Source organism: Podarcis muralis, chromosome 14 (assembly GCF_964188315.1).
Source record: "Podarcis muralis chromosome 14, rPodMur119.hap1.1, whole genome shotgun sequence".
In the NCBI taxonomy this organism is placed as follows: Eukaryota; Metazoa; Chordata; class Lepidosauria; order Squamata; family Lacertidae; genus Podarcis; species Podarcis muralis.
In genome coordinates, this window is record NC_135668.1 from 30,784,625 (window position 1) to 30,804,751 (window position 20,127).

Below are 20,127 nucleotides of genomic sequence, written 5' to 3' on the forward strand. Positions count from 1 at the left end.
CCATGAATGGAGCCTTGGAGGATCTTCATAAATTCTCCCCACCACCACCACCACTGGAGTGACTGCCATATGTCATCGGGGAGGGTGTCATCTCTGTGTCTTCTCCTTTGTTGTGATCCACACAGAGCCCCAGCAGTTGTGTGATGTGGGCGAGGAGGGCAGCTCCTCCGGTGTCTGCCTTTTTCCATGGGGCTTGACAATGTCATTTCAAAGGGAGCAACCACTGTTTAAAGATGAGGCCGCATGTTTTTCGCCAGCTCTCGCTCTCCCTGGCAAGCTCGTTTTATTTTTCTGAAGGGAAGCGACGGCTAGGAGATATCAGCATGCAGGCCTCTGCACATGTTGAGCTAGGGAGGGGAGGGAGGGGTGTACAGGGGCGAAAGGGGAAGCTGGTTTGCATGCAGCAATGGCAGCAGGAGCCAGCCGGAAAGCAATCGCCTCCTCTGCCTTTTGTAATGTCAACAAAAGAGCCCAGCTGCAGGGCAGCTCAAGACAAACCGCTACTCCTGGGAGGCGAGGAGCACCCAGCCAGCCCCTGGGCCTCCAGCAAGCCAGAGGGACATAGAATAATAGAACTGTAGAGTTGGAAGGGACTCCAAGGATCATCTAGCCTTTGCAATGCAGGAATCACAGCTAATCTGACATACACCCTTCTTACGCACAATCAGCCTAGAAGGTCGCTTCTTTCTCCTTAGCTTCAGTGTTGTCATTGGAGACTTCAGAGGAGAGTGGGGAGGAGGACAAAGTCCAAATCCATGGGGTCTGCTTAGAATCTCAGAATTGCCGTTGGGAGGGACCTTAAGGGTCATCTAGTCCAACCCCCTGAAATGCAGGAATCTCAGCTAAAGCATCCATGATAGATGGCCATCCAACCTCTGCTTAAAAAGGAGAGTCCACAACCTCCCAAGGGAGTCTGTTTTCAAATATCTAAAGGGCTGTCACATGCAAGCATATCATATGTCCTCGCAATCTTCTCTCCTCCAAGCTAAACATACCCAACACCATCCCCAGCTAATCTGTGCGGTTCAGTTGGGCAGAGAGGGGCTATGGCCCGCCCACCTTGCTCATTAAATTACCAATCTGATGGCCAGAGAATGAGCAGGTAGCAGCACCATAAGACTGCCTCAGCCTGGTGTCTATCCTATATTCCTTCCCCCTCCCCTTTTTTGCTGCCACAGTTAAATTCAGGGGTGATACCTCCAGGTAAAGCTGGCCTGGGAAAAGACTCCCTGCTGAAACTCTGGAGAGCCACTGCTGCCAGTCAGTGTAGATAATACAAGATGGATCAATGGACTGACATGGTACAGTATAAGACAACTTCTGGTGTTCCTATGTGCTTAGCAGGCTGGGTCAGGCTCCCAAACTGGGTAGTTAACCAGGGGTAGCTCTGATACAAGGGTAGGGAAAATATTTGGTCCTAGGGGCCGCAAACCTTCCTGGGGAACTTTCTCAGGACCAATCTCTATGCTCCATCCAGGCAAGGAAGAGCAGTCCGGATGCCCCCTGAGGATGTGTAGGAAATCAGAGGACAACTTCTGAGATGTCCCACATCATGACTGGCTGCTGATACAGAGCTGCCTGGAGCCTCCAGGTACCTCTGCAGACGGGCAGGTCAAGTGGACCTGGGGAAGCAATAGTCCTACCAAGTAAAGGTAAAGGTAAAGGGACTCCTGACCATTAGGTCCAGTAGTGACCGACTCTGGGGTTGTGACACTCATCTCGTATTATTGGCCATGGGAGCCGGCGTACAGCTTCCGGATCATGTGGCCAGCATGACTAAGCCGCTTCTGGCAAACCAGAGCAGCACACGGAAATGGTGTTTACCTTCCCGCTGAAGCGGTACCTATTTATCTACCTGCACTTTTGACGTGCTTTTGAACTTCTAGGTTGGCAGGAGCAGGGACCGAGCAATGGGAGCTCACTCCGTCACGGGGATTCGAACTTCCGACCTTCTGAACGGCAAGTCCTTGGCTCTGTGGTTAACCCACAGCGCCACCCGTGTCCCTTAGTCCTACCAAGTAGAAGGGTGTAAAAAGAGCAACTTGCCTCCCTGGTCCTGGACAGAGCAACCTTGAGAAAAGTAAACCACTGGCTTTTAGACTCTTATAATCTAGATGATGGGACGCGGGTGGCGCTGTGGGTAAAAGCCTCAGCGCCTAGGGCTTGCCGATCGAAAGGTCGGCGGTTCGAATCCCCGCGGTGGGGTGCGCTCCCGTTGCTCGGTCCCAGCGCCTGCCAACCTAGCAGTTCGAAAGCACCCCCGGGTGCAAGTAGATAAATAGGGACTGCTTACTGGCGGGAAGGTAAACGGCGTTTCCGTGTGCGGCTCTGGCTCGCCAGAGCAGCGATGTCACGCTGGCCACGTGACCCGGAAGTGTCTCTGGACAGCGCTGGCCCCCGGCCTCTTGAGTGAGATGGGCGCACAACCCTAGAGTCTGGCAAGACTGGCCCGTACGGGCAGGGGTACCTTTACCTTTACCTAATCTAGATGATGGGGGTGAAGAGAAAGCCCAGAGAGCAAAAAGTGGCTTCTAGGTACCAAATGCCTTCTTTAAAGAGATACCCAGCTGCCCTCCTGAACCATTTTCTTGCCCCTCACCTCTGTCCTGGAAAGGCAACTACAAGAGAGCCAAATCTCCTCAAATCACTGCAGAGATTCCCTTTGCCTACCTGGGCATGGAAGCTGCAGTTTACCTGGGAGCAAGAGCAGGGCGCTGGGGTGAGCCACAGCTCAAGTGCCAATGACAAATTAGACCTTCCCCCCAAGATGAAGCAATCACAGATTTACGGTTTCATCTGCAAGGGCCTCAACACCTCCTTCTGTGCAGTTATGTGGCCATTATGAGGGCGATTTAGCAATAAAATGTGACTGACTTCATTAAGGGCAAAGAAAAAGAGCACGGCGGCTCTTAAATCACAGGCAGGCCACACACAGGAGGAGCGGGACACCCACGCTGGATTTGCGCAAGGACCCTGGTACTGCAAGGGTGTGGGGTGTGTGTGTGCGCAGTGATAGTACTGCATTTTAAAACAAAAAACCAGTTCCTGAATTATGTTCCCTAGTCCAGACCCCAAAGGAGGAAAAGGTTCTTCCTGGGCAGAGGACTGCCTCAGGCTCTGGTGTGTGCTGTGCTGGATTTGAAATGGCTACCAATGGCTACTAACCACAATGTTTTGCTTCCACAGTCAGAGGCATCAATGCTTCTGAATACCAGTTGCTGGAAAGCACAGGAGGAGAGAGGCCCCTTGTGCTTGGGCCCTGCTTGTTGGGGCATCTGGTTGTTCATCAGGGACCAGATAGCCCATTGACCTGACCCATCAGGCTCTTCTTATGTTCTTAAGGCTGGGGGCAGGGAGTGATCACTGTCAGTATTGTGCTAAGGCCACCTCTCCCCACTCCAAGCCCAGAGCAGGAGGAGAGCAAAATCTGAAGGCTTGGCAAATGGGGCACGGGGCACAAGATCACAGCACAGGAGGCCACAATAGTGTCCTGCTTGTGGGCTTCTTCCCATTGGGGCATCTGACTGGCCACTGTGAGAACAGGATGCTGGACTGGATGGGTCCCCTTTGGTCTGATTCAGCAGGGCACTTGGTGCCTGTAGATTCAGTGGTTACTAGATGACCCCTGATAGATGCTTCATGGAGCGGCTCAGCCACCAGCAGAGAGGGAATCTGCTTTCCATCTCCCAGCCACTGCTGCCTCTTAATTTTGTTGTTGAAGGGTTCACACCAGGGGTTTGGGGGTTAGGCATTTCTTCACCGGGGGCTGCCCTCCCCCTGCCACTGGTGCAGAATTCAAGGCTGCCAACAGCCAGGGCTGCATCTAGTAATGTCTCTTTATAGCTGTGGCACGTGTTGGGGGTGGCGGGGGCAGGGGAGGAAGTTGGCAGGCTGTGCCAGCAAAGGCAGGGACTGACTTTCTGTTCTTGGATATATTTAGACACATGCTAAATTGGAAAACCTAGAAAGTTTAGGCAGAGCTTATAGGTGGAGGGCAGCTGGATGAATGGCTCTCCTGCAGAGATGGCAGACTGGCAGGCCAGCAGGAGGCTTCAACCAATGGAAAGTTTCCCCTTTCACAGAGGCAGGTTCTCTTTGCAGAGGGATTTGAGGCTGGTTCCCTGGGCACTTTGTGTGGCTTCCTTTCTCCCCTCTCACCACGGGGATGGGGGCGGGGGACGGGGACGGGGACGGACTCAAGAGGTGAAGCAGGTCCTCCAAATGCTTCGCCACAAATCCAGTCTGAAGTCATGGCCAACTCAGGAGATGGAACATCGATGGCAAAACACTGCCCCTGTCCATGCTGACAGTAACAACAAAAGGTTGTGTCAACCAAGGACCTGATGCTCTCTGTGTAGCTGACGCAGCTTCATAACTGGGACAGAGCCAGAAAGGGAGGGGGGGTGCAGATGGGGAGACCCAGCAAATGTAGTAGGCAGAGCCCATAGGAGGAGAACAGTTGGGTGAGAGGCTTTCCTGCAGAGATGGCAGGCTGGCAAACCACTGTGCACCCAGCAGTTTCAGCTGAGAAGTGGCTGTTGAGGCTGCCTCCTTTTTGCAATCCCCGCTGGCTTCCCTGCTGTGCTTGGAATGTGGGGGTGTCAGGATTTCCACCTGGCATTCCTGGAAGCAGCTACCAAATGGGCTGGAGAAGGGATGCCATCTGCCCAGCAGCACTCTTGCCGCCTCCTCCTCCCCATTCAGGGTTCATTAATAAAAAGAGCCAAGGAGAGAGGTGGTTGCCAAGTGGGGAGAGGCTCCAGCATCTCTAACCTATCAGCTTCCAAAATGACATCCAAGAGCCCTTCCCAGGCAGCAAAGACAGGTTGAATCAATATGCACAATAGGCTCTGACCTGCTCCTTCTGCCCCATCCTCTCCTGCACTGCTAAGGGTCATCTGGACAGAACTGCTGCCTTCTCTCTCTCTGCATTGCAGGGGGTTGGACTGGATGACTTTTTGGGTCCCTTCCAACTCTACAATTCAGCCAGGCTCAGCTGCCAGCATCCTGAATACTCCTCCATGATTATCTGAAAGGGGGCAGGAAGGGAACTTGAGATGGGGGAGGCAGAAGACATCTGCCAGGCAGGAGACACCTGTCCTTCCCAAATAGCAGGTGCACATCTTGAGACAAGGGAAACTCCTCCCTCTTGCTCCCCAGGCTGGGAGAGGGGGGATGTTGCAATGAGCAGCAAACCTCACAAGAGTAGTGGAGTGGAGGACAGTTCCCAAAGGAGCAAGGTGAACTCTCAGGGCAGGATGACACCAAGGAAACTCAAGAGAGGGAGAGAGAGAGAGAGAGAGAGAGAGAGAGAGAGAGAGAGAAACCCTCTGATCAGGAGAGTGTGTGTCTGTGTGGAGGTGGCAAGATGAGTGAGAGCCAACCCTGCCTTCCCAAGGCATCCAAGGCAGGAGGCAGTGGTGTAGCATGGGTTGCCAGCACCCAGGGCCGTGCAGAGGGGAGTGGAAAGGAGGAAAATGCAGTACACATGCACATTCAACTGCCTAATGGTATCTGCATCACTCAGAAGATTGCAGCTACAGAGATAAGAAAGGAAGAGTCATTCTATTGTCTGGAGAGGTCATTTCCTGGTTTGCATGGAGAAGCCATTTTCAATGGAGCCCAGTGATAGAAGCACACAGCTGTAATGAGGCAGCACTGGGGATGGAAATTTTGTGCCCCCAACAATTTTGTGCCTGGGGCAACCACCCCTGTGGCTCCCCCATGCTACACCACTGGCAGGAGCAGAAAAAGCCTACCTAGGCCATTATTTTCACACCTGGACGCTTGTGATGGGGATATTGAAGGAAAAGGGCTACTTGCTTCTTTGTCCCCTCCCTTCCCCTCTGTCTTAAGCCTGGTTTCTTGAAGGAGGGTGGCAGCTCAGTGGCAGAGCATTTGCTCTGCATGCAGGAAGTCACAGCTCCAACCCCTGACAGCATCTCCAGGTGGGGCGAGGAGAGGAAACCCTGGAGAGCTGCTGTCAGTCCTAAGAACATAAGGCAGGACCTGCTGGATAAAGTCAAAGAGGACTAAGCAGATGCCTCTTCCAGGAAGCCCACAAGCAGAACCTGACTGCAGCAGCAGCAGCCGCACTCTCCCCACTTGTGATCCCCAGCAGCTGGCATTCAGGGACACCATGCCTCTTACAGCAGAGGGAGGACACGGCCATGGGGGCTACTCAGCGTAGACGATGCAATGAATGTTCCGACTCGGTACAAGGCAGCTTCTCGGCTGCTGCTCTGTTCAGTGCCCATCTGTGCCGACAGCACAACCAGGCACACAGAAGCAAGCAGCCCCCAGCCTCTTCCCCGCCTCTCCTCCGCATTAAGAGCTGTGAAATCCTAAATGTGCTTGTTAAATGGAGAGCCTTCTCTGCACTCGGGCAGCTCCGCTGTTATCTCAGATAAGTCAGAGCCAAAATCAATTTTGCTTGACAGGTGATGCACTTCAAGTAAACCTGCTCTACAGGCCTCGGGGCGCTGCTGACTAGCTGAAGCAACTTGGCTTCTGTGAAGAGAATATAGAGTGGGATGGGCTGCTGCAGGCACGGAGGCAGTGAGCAGGGTTGGAGGGGGCAAAGGGGGCCTTGAGCGAGCAGCAGAGCACCTAGAACCAGCCAACACTCTGCGAAAAAAGAGGAGGGGAGTGGGCGCTGTGGACTGTGCCCTGCTCTCCCAACCCAGGAGCGTGACTTGGCCCTTCTGCTGCAGAGAGATGTTGAATCCAATCTGCAGGCAAAGGGCAGGGCTGGTGCAACAGGAATGCAGCTGGCTTGCGCAGCCACATAGGGTGTGTGTATGCATGAATAAGGTAGTTCTTTCATATTATGGGGGGAGGAGAATGCACCAGAGGGTAGAGGGGTTCCCCAGAGAACACCCCACTTGAATTCTGCCTAGGGCCCCCTTTACAGCTGCTTGCAAGCTCCTGGTTTTTATCAGGGTTAAATACCAGTGGCAAGGAGAACATAGGCTGGAACTGAGGCCCAAGCACTGAGCCCAGCAAAAGGGTCTGTGTCATTTTCCTGCCCTTAGAATCCGCTTGCACACTGCTGCCTGGGGATCAGGGGATGCTACTGGAGGGCTCAGTTTTTCCTACATTTTTCATATCAATAGTGCCTCTGTTCCTGCAGTGAGGCTACAGTAGTACCCCGCAAGACGAATGCCTCGCAAGACGAAAAACCCACTAGACGAAAGGGTTTTCTGTTTCGGAGGTGCTTCACAAGACGAATTTCCCTATGGGCTTGCTTCGCAAGACGAAAACGTCTTGCGAGTCTCGCCATTCCCCCCCCGCTCCCCCCCTTTTTCAAAGCCGCTAAGCCGTTAATAGCCTTTTAACAGCTTAGCCGCTAAGCCTTTAATAGCCGCTAAGCCGCTAAATCGCTAATAGCGCTAATCCTCTTAGCCGCTAATGGGGTTGCTTCGCAAGACGAAAAAACCGCCAGACGAAGAGAATCGCGGAACGGATTCTTTTCGTCTTGCGAGGCACCACTGTACTACAAAACCAGGAGTCTGCATGTGCTCCAGTGAGTCTTCTGCTGCCCCTGGTGACCATTAGGAGGCCCCAGCCCTCAGCAGTGCAAGGCAGAAATGGCAAACTTTGCTGGGCGATGTGCAGGGGAAGTGCTCTCTTTGGAGCTGCACTTCCAAGGCACTCCATGGAGCAGGGGTGGGGATCCCCTCCATCACTGTGCTGTGCTCCAGAAGGGCTCCATGCTGGAAGCAAAGGAGGGGAGTTGGCAACGCTCACTGCCCCCCTTGCACTCCCCTCTTGAGGCACAGAGCAAAGTGAGGGAGATGTCTTGGTAACACAAAATGTTGTTCAGCTACCAAGGCTCCTGCACAACACCTTTGCATGACATGGGCCTGATTCAGCTCTTGTGTAGGGAAGGATCCTGCCCACTCAGAGCCTATTGCAAAGCAGCAGGTGCAGGGACAGTGCTATGGAAGGAGTAACAGTCACCAATTGTCAGGTTTCCCTGGCAGATGCCCTGGATCTCCACTAGGGATGGGCAGCAGAGCCGGCTCTGCCATTAGGCAGACTGAAGTGGCTGCCTCAGGTGGCAGAAGCCTGCAAAGCATCAGCCCTGCAGGCCCCCCACCTGCTTTGCCACCGGTGCAGAAGCGGCACCAGTATTGGCTGAAATTGCATCCAAAATCACATAGGATCCCGCAGTGCTCAGAGATCTCATGCAATTTAGGTGAGATCTCACCAAAATAGGTGGGATATCACCCCAAATTGGTGTCAATGGAGGCAACACTTCTCCACCAGCAGCGGAGACAGCAGGGTGGGCGGAGAAATGGCGCTGGCCCCAGCAGGTATGGTGGCAGTGGCAGGGCAAGGTGGCACTTTCATCTCAAGTGACATGCCATCACTGGTGGGCAGGGCTTGTCTTCCAGAACCCTCTGCAACCAGATCAGCCCCACCATGAGGCAGGGAGAGTCTGGGGTGTGATTGAAAAGCAGCAAGTAGTTATTTAAAACTTACTGTTAATTGTTTTTTATATCTTACTGTTAATTGAAGGGACGTGGGTGGCGCTGTGGGTTAAACCACAGAGCTTAGGACTTGCTGATCAGAAGGTTGGCAGTTCGAATCCCCGTGATGGGGTCAGCTCCTGTTGCTCGGTCCCTGCGCCTGCCCACCTAGCAGTTTGAAAGGACGTTATGTGCAAGTAGATAAATAGGTACCGCTCTGGTGGGAAGGTAAACGGCATTTCCGTGTGCTGCTCTGGTTCGCCAGAAGCGGCTTAGTCATGCTGGCCACATGACCTGGAAGCTGTCTGCGGACAAACGCCGACTCCCTTGGCCTATAGAGCAAGATGAGCGCGCAACCCCAGAGTCGGTCATGACTGGACTTAATGGTCAGGAGTCCCTTTATCCTTTACCTTTACTAGATCTCTTAGTCACCTACTGCAAACAATTCCTCAGGTGACTTGCAGAAAGCGCAAAACATACAAAATGTAAAAGGAAATAATATTCTCAACACAGAATCCGAAAAAATGACAACATCTTATAATGTGGCAAAGACAAGTGTAGTCAACAGATACGAAACACAGCTTGATATCCATCACTCAGATACCATCAGATACCGCCAAATGCCTTCAATGCCTGGGAGGAGAGAAAAGTCTTATCCTGGTGTTACAAAGACGATAAGTTGGCACCAGGCAGACCTCTTACTGGGAAGGACATTCCACCAATGTGGTTCAGAGACAACTGCAAACGCCCTTGAATTTTTACTGCCAGGAAGGGGAGAGGTGCTTGCAATATTTTCTGCCTCAGGGGCCAAAAGAACTTGGCTGGCCACTTTGGGTACTAACATGCACCTTGATCAGGGGGCTGGGGATCATTTGCAGCTCTGCTTCAGGCAGCACAATGTCTTGGGTTGGCCCTGGCACTGCCCATTTGATACATGAAGCTCTCTCCCCCCTGGTCCTTGCTCTGATTAGCCTAACTTAGCCAAATGCTGGATGCTCTGCTCTCCAGACAGCAGCTGGGTGACTTTGCCATGGGACAACCTACTCCCTTTTCAGGTGATCATACTCTATATAAAAAAAGGTAGGCACCCATTGAGCGTGGGGCATTGCTTGGAATCAAATGTGCTTCTCTGAACAGCTAAAAAGGAGCAGAATGATAGCAGCCTCTCTTAGGGCTACCCCGCAGCAGATGCTCTACAGTAGCAGAATGGCTCTGAAAGTGTGTGGTGTGTGTGTGTGTGTGTGTGTGTGTGTGTGTGTGTGTGTGAGAGAGAGAGAGAGAGAGAGAGAGAGAGAGAGAGAGAGAGAGAGAGAGAGAGAGAGAGAGAGACTATCATCCTGGCACCAATTTGCATCAGTGAGAGCAACCATTTGAATCAGGGGCATGCAGGTTTTTATCAGCAGTTATTGAGAGGGGACACAGGTGGCACTGTGGTCTAAACCACTGAGCCTAGGGCTTGCTGACAGTTCGAATCCCTGTGATGGAGTGAGCTCCCATTGCTCGGTCCCTGCTCCTGCCAACTTAGCAGTTCGAAAGCACGTCAAAGTGCTAGCAGATAAATAGGTACCACTCCGGCGGGAAAGTAAATGGTGTTTTCGTGCGCAGCTCTGGTTTCGCCAGAAGCAGCTTAGTCATGCTGGCCACATGACCCGGAAGCTGTCTGTGGACAAACGTCGGCTCCCTCGGCCAGTAAAGCGAGATGAGCGCCGCAACCCCAGTGTCGTTTGTGACTCGACTTAACTGTCAGGGGTCCTTTACCTTTACCTTTTTATTGTTAGGTGGGCAATGATGGGTCCAAAGAGGCAGAGGCCCCTGCGGTGGTAGAGAAAGGTTTAATGGTTCCCTCTAGAGCACCAGGAGGCTCCCACCTCAGTGGAAGGAAGTGCTGTCACATGGAAGATGGAACAAGCTTGTTTTCTGCTGCTACAGAGGGGAGTACCCAAACCAATGGATTCAAACTGCAAGAAAGGAGATTCCAGCTCAACATTAGGAAGAACATTCTGACAAGGAGAGCTGTTCAACAAGGGAATGGACTCCCTTGGAAGGTGGTAGACTCTTCTTTCACTGGACATTTTAAAGCAAAGGATTGCCATCTGCCAGGGATTCTGTAGCTGTGATGCCTGCCTTGCAGGGGGTTGGAATAGATGACTCCTGGGGATCCCGACTCAGCAACTCTATTATTCAATGTGGCAAAAGGGTTTGGCAAAGGCAGCCCGCGGCTTATGAGGGGTCTGTGGCAGCAGCGGCAGCAGCTAAGCCCATCCCCCACCCCACCTCACCCCACCAGAGCCCTCTGAGGAAGAAACCCTTCTTCATATCAAGGGCAAAAGGAGCCCCAAACCTTTACAAGCCAATTTGCCAATGACACCTCTGCCTCCCGCAGCCGTAAATCCTACCGGCACTGCGGGGGAACAGCTGGCTTTGCCAGTCAGATTTGTAAGTCACTTTTATAGTAGCCACAACTCTGATATATCTGTTTTACTGCGGCTCCATTTCTACCTCCTTAAGGCAGGCCTGACTCAGCACTTCCCACCTGGAACGTTGCTGCTGCTGCTGCTGCTGCTGCTAGGACTTTATGGCTCAGGAATTAACCCTGGCAGCAAAAGGGGAGGAGGGGGGGAGGAGGAAGGAGCCTGGATCTCATCCCTATCCCCCATAATAGTCCACTGTGGCTCACACAAACTGCCACTCATTGCACTCCACAGAGGCCACTCCAGCAGCAGGTGAGCAAGGCAGGAGTGGGAGGCTCTTTCTTCACTGACCCCATCTGCTCATTCACCCTGTCCCAGTCCAGGCACAGTTGCCCCCCTTCCCAGCTTTGGGCTGCGGCCTCTGTCTCCCTCTTGACCTTTCTTCCCGGAGTCCACCTAGGCAGATACTGTCATTATGCAGTTTAGTCCCTAGGTGGCACTAGGCTGAGTTGCTCCTAAATTGGGGTGTTTTGTTGGAGTGGGAGGTGTTGCTGTTCTCTCTCTTTTTGGAACCTTTATTTTATATCTTGCTGTGATTTATGTTGAAATTCATAGAATCATAGAACTGGAGAGTTGGAACGGCCCTGGGAGTTATCTAGTCCAACCCCCTGCAATGTAGGAATCTCAACCAGGTCATATACAGTGGTACCTTGGGTTACATACGCTTCAGGTTACAACTCCGCTAACCCAGAAATAATACCTCGGGTTAAGAACTTTGCTTCAGGATGAGAACAGAAATCGTGCTCCAGCGGTGCAGTGGCAGTGGGAGGCCCCATTAGCTAAAGTGGTGCTTCAGGTTAAGAACAGTTTCAGGTTAAGAACGGACTTCCAGAATTAAGTACTTAACCCAAGGTACCACTGTAAATGGAATCCATTGGTTTGGGTCCTTGCCTCCGGAGCAGGAGAACACAAGCTTGCTCCATCTTCCATGTGACAGCCCTTAAGATATTTGAAGATGGCTATCATGTCTCCTCTCAGTCTCTTTTCCAGGCTAAACATACCCAGCTCCTTCAACCTTATAAGGCTTGGGTTCCAGACCATTGATCACCTTGGCTGCCCTCCTCTGAACACATTCCAGCTTGTTCGGTTTGGTGCATTTTTTTAATGTCTTATTTATTGTTTATGACTGCTGGATACGTATTTTTTTCATGTTGTGACCCACTTTGAGTATGGTTTGAACTGTGGAAAGGCACCATACAAATAAAATTATGTGTGTGTGTCTATATGTATGTTATGACCCCTGGGGTGGTCATGCCGAGTGAGCCCCAGCCTTTACTCCAGGGTCCATGACTGCCCCTATAAGCAACTCTTTTACACCTGGCTCTGGTTGCTGGACTTTGGGGTTGCAGCAAGAAACAAAGTAGACCCTGCAAGGCAAGAGCCTCCCCACTACTGGCTTAGAAGGCAGCCCTGTCAGGAGGCTGGATAAGGACTTCATACCCAACAAGTGTCCCATTTTAAGTGGGACACTCCAGATCACAGAAGCCAATCCTGGCTTCTGTTTGGATCCTGAAATGTCCCGTTTTTTGGTCTGGTACTCTGGCGTGAGTCCTCATGCAAGAACAGCAGACAGAAAGATGTTTGCTCTGGCACGAGTTAGCAGGGTCACTCCAGCTCTGACTTGCCCCAGAGCGCTGGACCAAAAGGTGCTCTGGTGTGACCATGCTGAGGAGCACCAGAGCTCCTTCTGCTCTGGCACTCTGGCACAAGTCAGCAGGGTTGCACAGAGGAGCCTTCCTTCCAGCTCCCTGAGATGATGCTGCAGACGATCAGCAGAGCACCGGACTGAAAGGCACCCTGCTCCTGACAGTCTAATTGGGAACGAAAATGTTGGGAGGTATGTAACTTTACTGTCTCTTCTTAAAGGAGAACAGAACAGATGGGCCACCCTCTGCATGCAATGCAGATACTCCGTAAATGAGCTATACTGCCTTCTGTTGAGTGAGGCCATTGCTCCATCCAGCTCACTACTGTCTGCATTGAATGACAGCGGCTCTGCAGGGCTCCAGGACACTCACAGTCCTGCCCAGAGGCTGAACCTAGGATCTTCCGCATGCAGTGTGTGTTCTCTGCCTGTGAGAAGGCAACCCTTCTGTTGGCTGATGGAGGGTGTGTGCCTGCCCCACCCGGCCCCCATCTAGCTGACAGGGCAGCTCTCCAGGCTGGTGGGGGTGGGGGCAAGAAAGGCCCCATTTTAGCCAAGTGTAAGTCTCCTCCTTAATGTGCTTCCTGGAGGGCAGGTGTTTGGCAAGAGCACTGCCCATTAAAGAAATCAATGGCCTTCGACTTTCCTTCCTGTGGCCCACCCTCCAGGGGGATTTGACAATGATGGAAAACAGATTTGTGTTAAATACTGCCAATAGGGCTTCATTGTTCAAGGTTACACAGGCTCTGCGGGAGCACCAGCGGCTTCTAATCCACTGTATGCACGGGAAAGGCTGCTTTGCACCATCAATTATGGTGGGGGCGGGGGCGAGGGGGAAGACTCAGAAGCTGAAAGAAAGACAAGATGGATATCTGTAGAGCCCAGCTCTCACTCCATGCAGGAGGCTAGGTGTGTTGAGGATGGGGTGGTCTGCAGCACCTCACTGGGACCCAGTCCACCTGGAGAGGCACAAGACCTATGTCTCATGGATGACACCAAAGCTCATCCTTCTGCAGCACATCCTTGAGATCTGCATATTTCAGATCAGAATTTATCACCACCTGTTCCGGAAAAGCTGATGGGTGTCAGGCCATTTCTCTCTCTGTGTTCAGTGAAGTCCAAATTACAGGGTTTAGATTGACCAATTTAGCCTGGATTTTCAATAGTCTCCACCTCCAAATTTCTCAGTTTGCTAAGTGCCCTAAATGCCAGCTCTGGTCTTGGATAAAAAAACAACAACAACTCGATCCTGCTTTGAAAAACAAAGCTAAAATGGGAGGGAGTGGATTTGGCTTTCCTATATGCAAATAGCAGCTGTGGGGTGGGGAGTGGGGATGGGGATGCCCACAAAGAACACCAGAAGACCTCTGTAGTGCTGGATTGGGCCAAGGAGGGGGCATCAAGCCTAGCATCCTGTCCTCACAGTGGCCAGCCATATGCCCTAATGGGAAATCTGCAAGGGGAGCAGGATGGCAATAGCAACCCTCTCCTGACTGGTAGAATAGAGCTATTATGACCAGTAGTAGCCACTGGCTAGTAGGAGGAAAAGGTGCTTTGCAAGCCCTCCTCTGTTTCAAGACTGCTGCCACCTTGGACTGGCTCCCTAAGGGGAATGAGATGGGGACAGGACAAAGGGGTACCTCAAAGACTAATGCTACTCAGGATAGGCCCACTGAAATTAATTAGGTCCATTCATTTCAACAGGTCTATTCAAGTTATATACAATCCCAAATCTCCAGACAATGGCAAAATGCAGCTGTTCTAGGAGTTGGTGACAGGGAGAACTTCACAGCTTTGTAGGCAAGATGCAAACGCTCACATTGCAGGCTGGCTCAGACCCACACCAGAGAAGGTGCTCAGGACCTGCCTCTCAGCAGGACAGTTGCTGCCCCTGCAGGACTCTTCTGTACAAGCCAGAAAGGTCACCCAGGCACCACTGTAGCAGCCACTGCTTCTTCTGGTTCTTCAATGGAACAGAGAGCTGGGTGCTCAGCCATGAGAGAGTGTCACTGCACCATTCTCCAAAAGGCTGAGCACCAGAAAAGGAGAGGAGCATCAGGAGATGCCTAGGATTGTGTGTGTGTTGAGGGGGGGGGGGGGAGGGCTGGAGCATGCAGTACCGAAAATCCACAAATAATTTCCATTTGAGAAGCTCAAAACTCAAGGAGCGATATTTGCACCAAACTCCATTTACACAATCCAGAGAGAAATGGGATGGGTGCAGGATCCACCTGGCTGCAATTTTTTCAAACAATTATTAAATGTTGCATTTTAAATTGCTGTGACCAGCCCTGGGACCTAAGGGTGAAGGGCAGGAAATAAACTAAATTATCAATATCATTAATATTAATAATAGCAATACATTTACTTTACTTATTATTTATTTATAGTTTATACTGTATATGTTTAGATGGCCCTTCAGCCAAAGTTTCTCAAGGTGGGATACCAGGAATACAAAACAAAAAACAAAAACATACCAGGAATGCAAGTTTCTCAAGGTGTGATAGATACCAGGAATACGAGAAAAGACAACTAAAATCAACAATACAAACCCTGCAGAGAAGGCACACAACTGCTCCCTTGTTCACATCACAGGAGGTGTCTCCTCTCTGGCCAATGGCATCTCTGCCCACCCACATGAGTCTCCCCAAGGAATTACAGAAACTGGCTGCCGGTGCCCTTTCAGGCTCAGTTCTCAAGTTGGAATAGAGAAAGTAACACGGAAAGCCGTTTTATGGGACATAGAAAGTCAGACCGTGGATCCTTCTTGGCAGGGAACTGCCATCAGCTCAGAGGCGAGAGGTGGAAGGGCAGTTGTGTTATAGGGAACCTCTGAAAATCTTGTGAAGGAGTTCCTGCTCTGGCGTGGAGCAAAGCCCCACCTCCAGTGGAGAGGAGGTGCGGGGACCAGGGGGTGCTAGGGAGAGCCTCAACACCGAGCCTGAGCAAACCGGAGGGGAGGGAAGAACCCCTTTGCCAGCGCCCATTCTGCACAGTAGGTTTTGGTGCAGGGAGGGGCGGAACAAGGCTGAGGGTCACGAGACTGTTATGCTGGGGGAGGTACAAAGACTGACCACTCCCAGATTCTGCTAGTGATTGAGCCAGACATGAACTTACGACGCTCTTCACTGTAAATAGTTTTCACTAAGAATAAAACCTGGAAAAGACAGGTTGGAGTCTTGCCTGTTTGCTGTTGAGCAACCACACCAGCACCTGACACTTCTAGTTCAGTATTTAGGAACAGAGGAAGCTTGGTCCATCTGGCTCAGTGTTGTCAACACTGACTGACAGTGGTTCTCCAGGGGTTCAGACAAGAGAAATTCCGAGCTTTCCCTGGAGATGCTGGGGATTGAACCTGGGACATTCAAGGCAGGTGCTCTCCTTCCCTTTAGGAATATAGAAATCTGCCTTATATATCAACCATTGTCCCATCTAGCTCAGTATGGTCTACACTTGCCTGGCAGCATCTCTCCAGGGTTTCAGGCCCTTGCATCTCTGTGGATTTAGCCTGGCACCTTCTGCATGCAGAGCAGGTGTTCTCTCGCTGAACTCCAATGTCTCTTCCAAAACCCTTTGTCGTCTGAGCGATCACAAAAAGCCCTGTCCCCATCCAAGCCACTATGTCTGCTTTGCCAGGGCCTTTGTGCTGAAGCTCATAGAGTCCAAGTTGAAAGCACTGGCTGCAGCAGCCCAGCACCAAAGCCTCATTAGCTCTTGGGTGGAAAATGGGAGCCAGTGGCAAAAGGATGCGGAGCCAGATAAGAGAAAGCTGTGGCAGCCAAGACCAGCAGGACGCCAGACGCCCCCAGTCTCACTGCAAGCTACCAATGAGGGAGATCAGGGTTATAGTAACAGGTCCAGAGAGTGGGGTTTGGTGGAGGTGGGGGTGGGAGATTCTCTTGCCCACCACCCAAGGAAACCTCTTAGGGCATAGCTTCTTAATCCCCCTCTGTGCTGCCAGATCCATTATTTATTTGCTCTGTTCCCATGAATAATGCAGGCATCTCTATAACAAGCAGCAGCTGCTCAGAATAAGGAAACAGAACAAGGAGGATTCAGAGCAAACTTAGGTAACAGATCCCTTTGAGCTTAGCTTCAGCTCTGGTGTGTGTGTGCGTACGCATTCCTGCACTCACATGGGAATCTAACTGAAGAGAAATCCCCTTTTGACAGAGACACCTGCCCATGCACAAGATTACCCATGGCTAGTGTCATCCTGGTGGCCAAATTGCTACTTAATGAATGTAAGAAGAGCCTGCTGGATCAGGCCAAAGGGGGCCATCGAGTCCTACATCCTGTTCTCACAGTGGCCAACCAGATGTTGCTTCCTTAAACACAAGAAGCAGGACTTGACCACAGCAGCAGCACTTTCTCCACGCTCAGAAACTTGGATTCAGAAGCATCCTGCCTCTAACTTTGGAGTAACCCTTGATAGACTCCTCCTCCGACTCCTCCAAGGATTTTGTGGGATATTTAAAATGCAGTCAAAACCAACCATTCATGTTTTGCTAGAAAGGCACATGATAGGAGTTGAAACTCACAGAGTTTTCCTGTAAACTTACTGGAGAAAACTCTATGAGAAATACTCCCACTGTGACCTGACAGTTGGAGGCCAAAGCTATATATTGTCCTACCTTCCTGGACAACACCCTCTTACTCTTTCCATCTTTTCCCGCTCTGCCAGCAGTGGATGAACACCAAGCTCAGTCCACTATTTTAAGCTAGACTTAAGTATGTCTTTGTAACCAAATTACCATTTTACGCTTGCCTGAACAAAGCTGCTGTATCTGTTTCTATTCAACAAGTATTCCGAGTGAGTAAATGTTATTTTTACCTTTTACAAGTCTGTTTGTGCGATTATTGTTTTAAGGGGGAAATAGCAGAAGAATCCAATCTGCCTTAAAACATTCTGGATTACTAAAACTAGCCTAAGTTCTCTTTTAAGCTGAAAAGGAATGGCACTCTGCTGAACTCACAAATGTGAGACAGGAAGGATATTTATACCGAATAAATATATCCACTCCTAACATCTATTCTATTCACATCCTAACACATTTGTCTAATCCTCTTTTAAAGCCATCCCAGTTGGGGGGCAACAACTGACAAGCTTCCCTTTGCTCTCTTGTTCTTGATCTGTGGGGCCTGGGCTGTGGAGGCTGATTGGGGAAAGGACCTAGCCTTTGCTAGCAGGGATACAGAAATACAGCATGGTGTGTGCTATAGAACTGTAGGGCTGTAAGGGACCCCAAAGACCATCTTGCACAACCCTCTGCAATGCAGACTAAAGAATCCCAGACAGATGGCTATCCAGCCTCTGCTTAAAAACCTCCAAGGAAGAAGAGCCCACGACTTTCCAAGGGAGTCCATTCCACCATCAAATAACTCTTAGCACCAGGAGATTATCCCTAATGTTCAGCTGGAATCTCCTTCCTTGGCACTGAATCCATTGGTTCAGGTCCTGCCCTCTGGAGCTGCAGAAAACAAGCTCGCTCCATCTTCCAGGGGACAGCCCTTCATCACCTCTCAGCCTTCTCAACTCCCAGCTAAACAATCCCAACTTCCTTGTATTTTGGGAAATAGAAAAGACAAAGGTAGCAGCAGCCCCCTTTCTGCATCTGACCTGCCTGCCGCACCTCCAAGCCTTCAGCTCAGAATATGTTGAGTATTTTAAGAGTCAGGAATGTGTAGCAGGCAGCTCAGTGGAAGCTCAATGGCCAGGATGTCTTTCCAGGAGATTTGGAGAACCTCCAGAGAGGGAATGAAACCTTCCCCATTCTGCACCCTCACCCCTTGACCATCTCTAGCCTTTTAGCCTGCTAGCAAATCACAGATGTAGCTAAGAGGCAGGCAGACAACATTGAACAGTTAAGAACAAACTGTGGGCGTTGGAAAGAGTTGTTCTGTGAATGGGGGTGTGGCGCAGATAGATGGGGAAGCCTTTCCTGAGTGCTGGGGTGGAGTTCGTCTCCTTTGCAGCTTAGAATCCTCAGGTTGATATTAATTAGGATCAGATGAAGCATTTCCACAGCCACTCCAGTCCCCAAGGTTGGTTTGCACTGGGAAGGTGGCAGAAGCCTTTAATAGGGGGTAGAGAATTCTGCCCCACAGGATGAGCCGTGATCCCCCGCAAAACTCCCATGGCTTCTGTGCTGGCTGCAGATGGAGTGGTCTTTCTTCCTCTCTGCCCAACCCTGGAGCTAAGAGAGCTGCCAGGAGATGCTCAGGATGATCTACGAGCACCATTGCAACCACCTGGGGGAACAGAACGGCCTGGAAGCGCAAGGACGGCTCTGCCACTTAGCTTATCACGTTCAGAGCCCAGTGGGAGAATTCAGGCAGTGGAATCCAATACTTTGAAGCCCCGTTAACTTCAGCTGGCTTCCTTCCCTCTTAGGCAAACCTCGCAGACTTAGAACTTCGAGTTCTTTGGCTTGAGGGGAAGGGGCAGTGAGAGAGGGTGGGGGAGATTATTGGGGTGTCTCATGCTTTTCAAAATTCTGCATCTTTATATATTTGTTGCTGTTAGAGTCTTGTCTCTGAGGAACATTTCATGATCGATTGCATTTATATCCAATCTTCTTCCTCCAAGGAATTCAAGGTGCCATACATGGTTCTCTCATTTCCTCATTTAATCTGCACAACAACCCTGTGAGGAAGGTTAGGCTGACAGTTACTGGCTCAAGGTCACTCAGTGAGCTTCATGGCCAAGTGAGGAGTCAAACCCTGTTTTCCCAGGTCCTAGTCTGACACTTTAACCACCAGGGGTGCCAACTTGAATAAAATATTGTGGGGGCCCAGGTAAGCCCCGCCCCACATAATCACATGACACAGTGCACAAACACCATTTGAATGGGAATGCCCATCAACTTTGTGGTGGTCCAACGCCCTCAAATATTTTATTGTGGGGACCAAAGCCCCAATAGATCCAAGGAGTTGGCTCCTATGTTAACCACTATGCCAAACTGGTGCTTAAGAGAGATGTGAGTTGATCAGATGGACAGAATACATTTTGCTGCTGGATGCAAAGGACAAGAGGGGACCCCCTTCCATCACCCCCACAGGCAACTTGGCTGGCAGCTGAATCTTTATTCAAGGGAGGGAGGGTTGTAGTTTTTGACAGAACAGCACCCCTCCCCTCCCCAGGGGGGTGAGAGTGTGAAACTCGTGGCCAGTCCCTCCCCACCACTTTCTGCCACCTGAGAAGAGCTGGCCCAATACATTTTGGTACATTTTGAGGTGACTCACAAAGTGGCACCCCCTCTCCCACCAGGGAAGGTCAACATCAGGAACAAACAAAAAAAATTCCTTCCAGTAGCACCTTAAAGACCAACTAAGTTAGTTCTTGGTATGAGCTTTCGTGTGCATGCACACTTCTTCAGATACACATCAGGAACAAAGGCAGGGAATCAGATCAACTTTGCCTGATGTTTGAACTGGGAGTCAAAGGCCATCAGAGGGGAGGAAGTGGCCTGCTATGAATCATGTCAGGTGAGGGGCACAGACTAGGAGACCCAAGAAGGCAGCCTCCCCATTCCTC

General features: G+C 51.0%; 1 protein-coding gene across 1 annotated transcript in view; it reads right to left on the minus strand.

Annotated features, from left to right (window-relative positions):
• LOC114584680 (heparan sulfate glucosamine 3-O-sulfotransferase 4-like) overlaps nt 1–20,127 on the minus strand; it is a 93,698-nt gene that overhangs the window by 33,101 nt on the left and 40,470 nt on the right. The window lies entirely within an intron of this gene.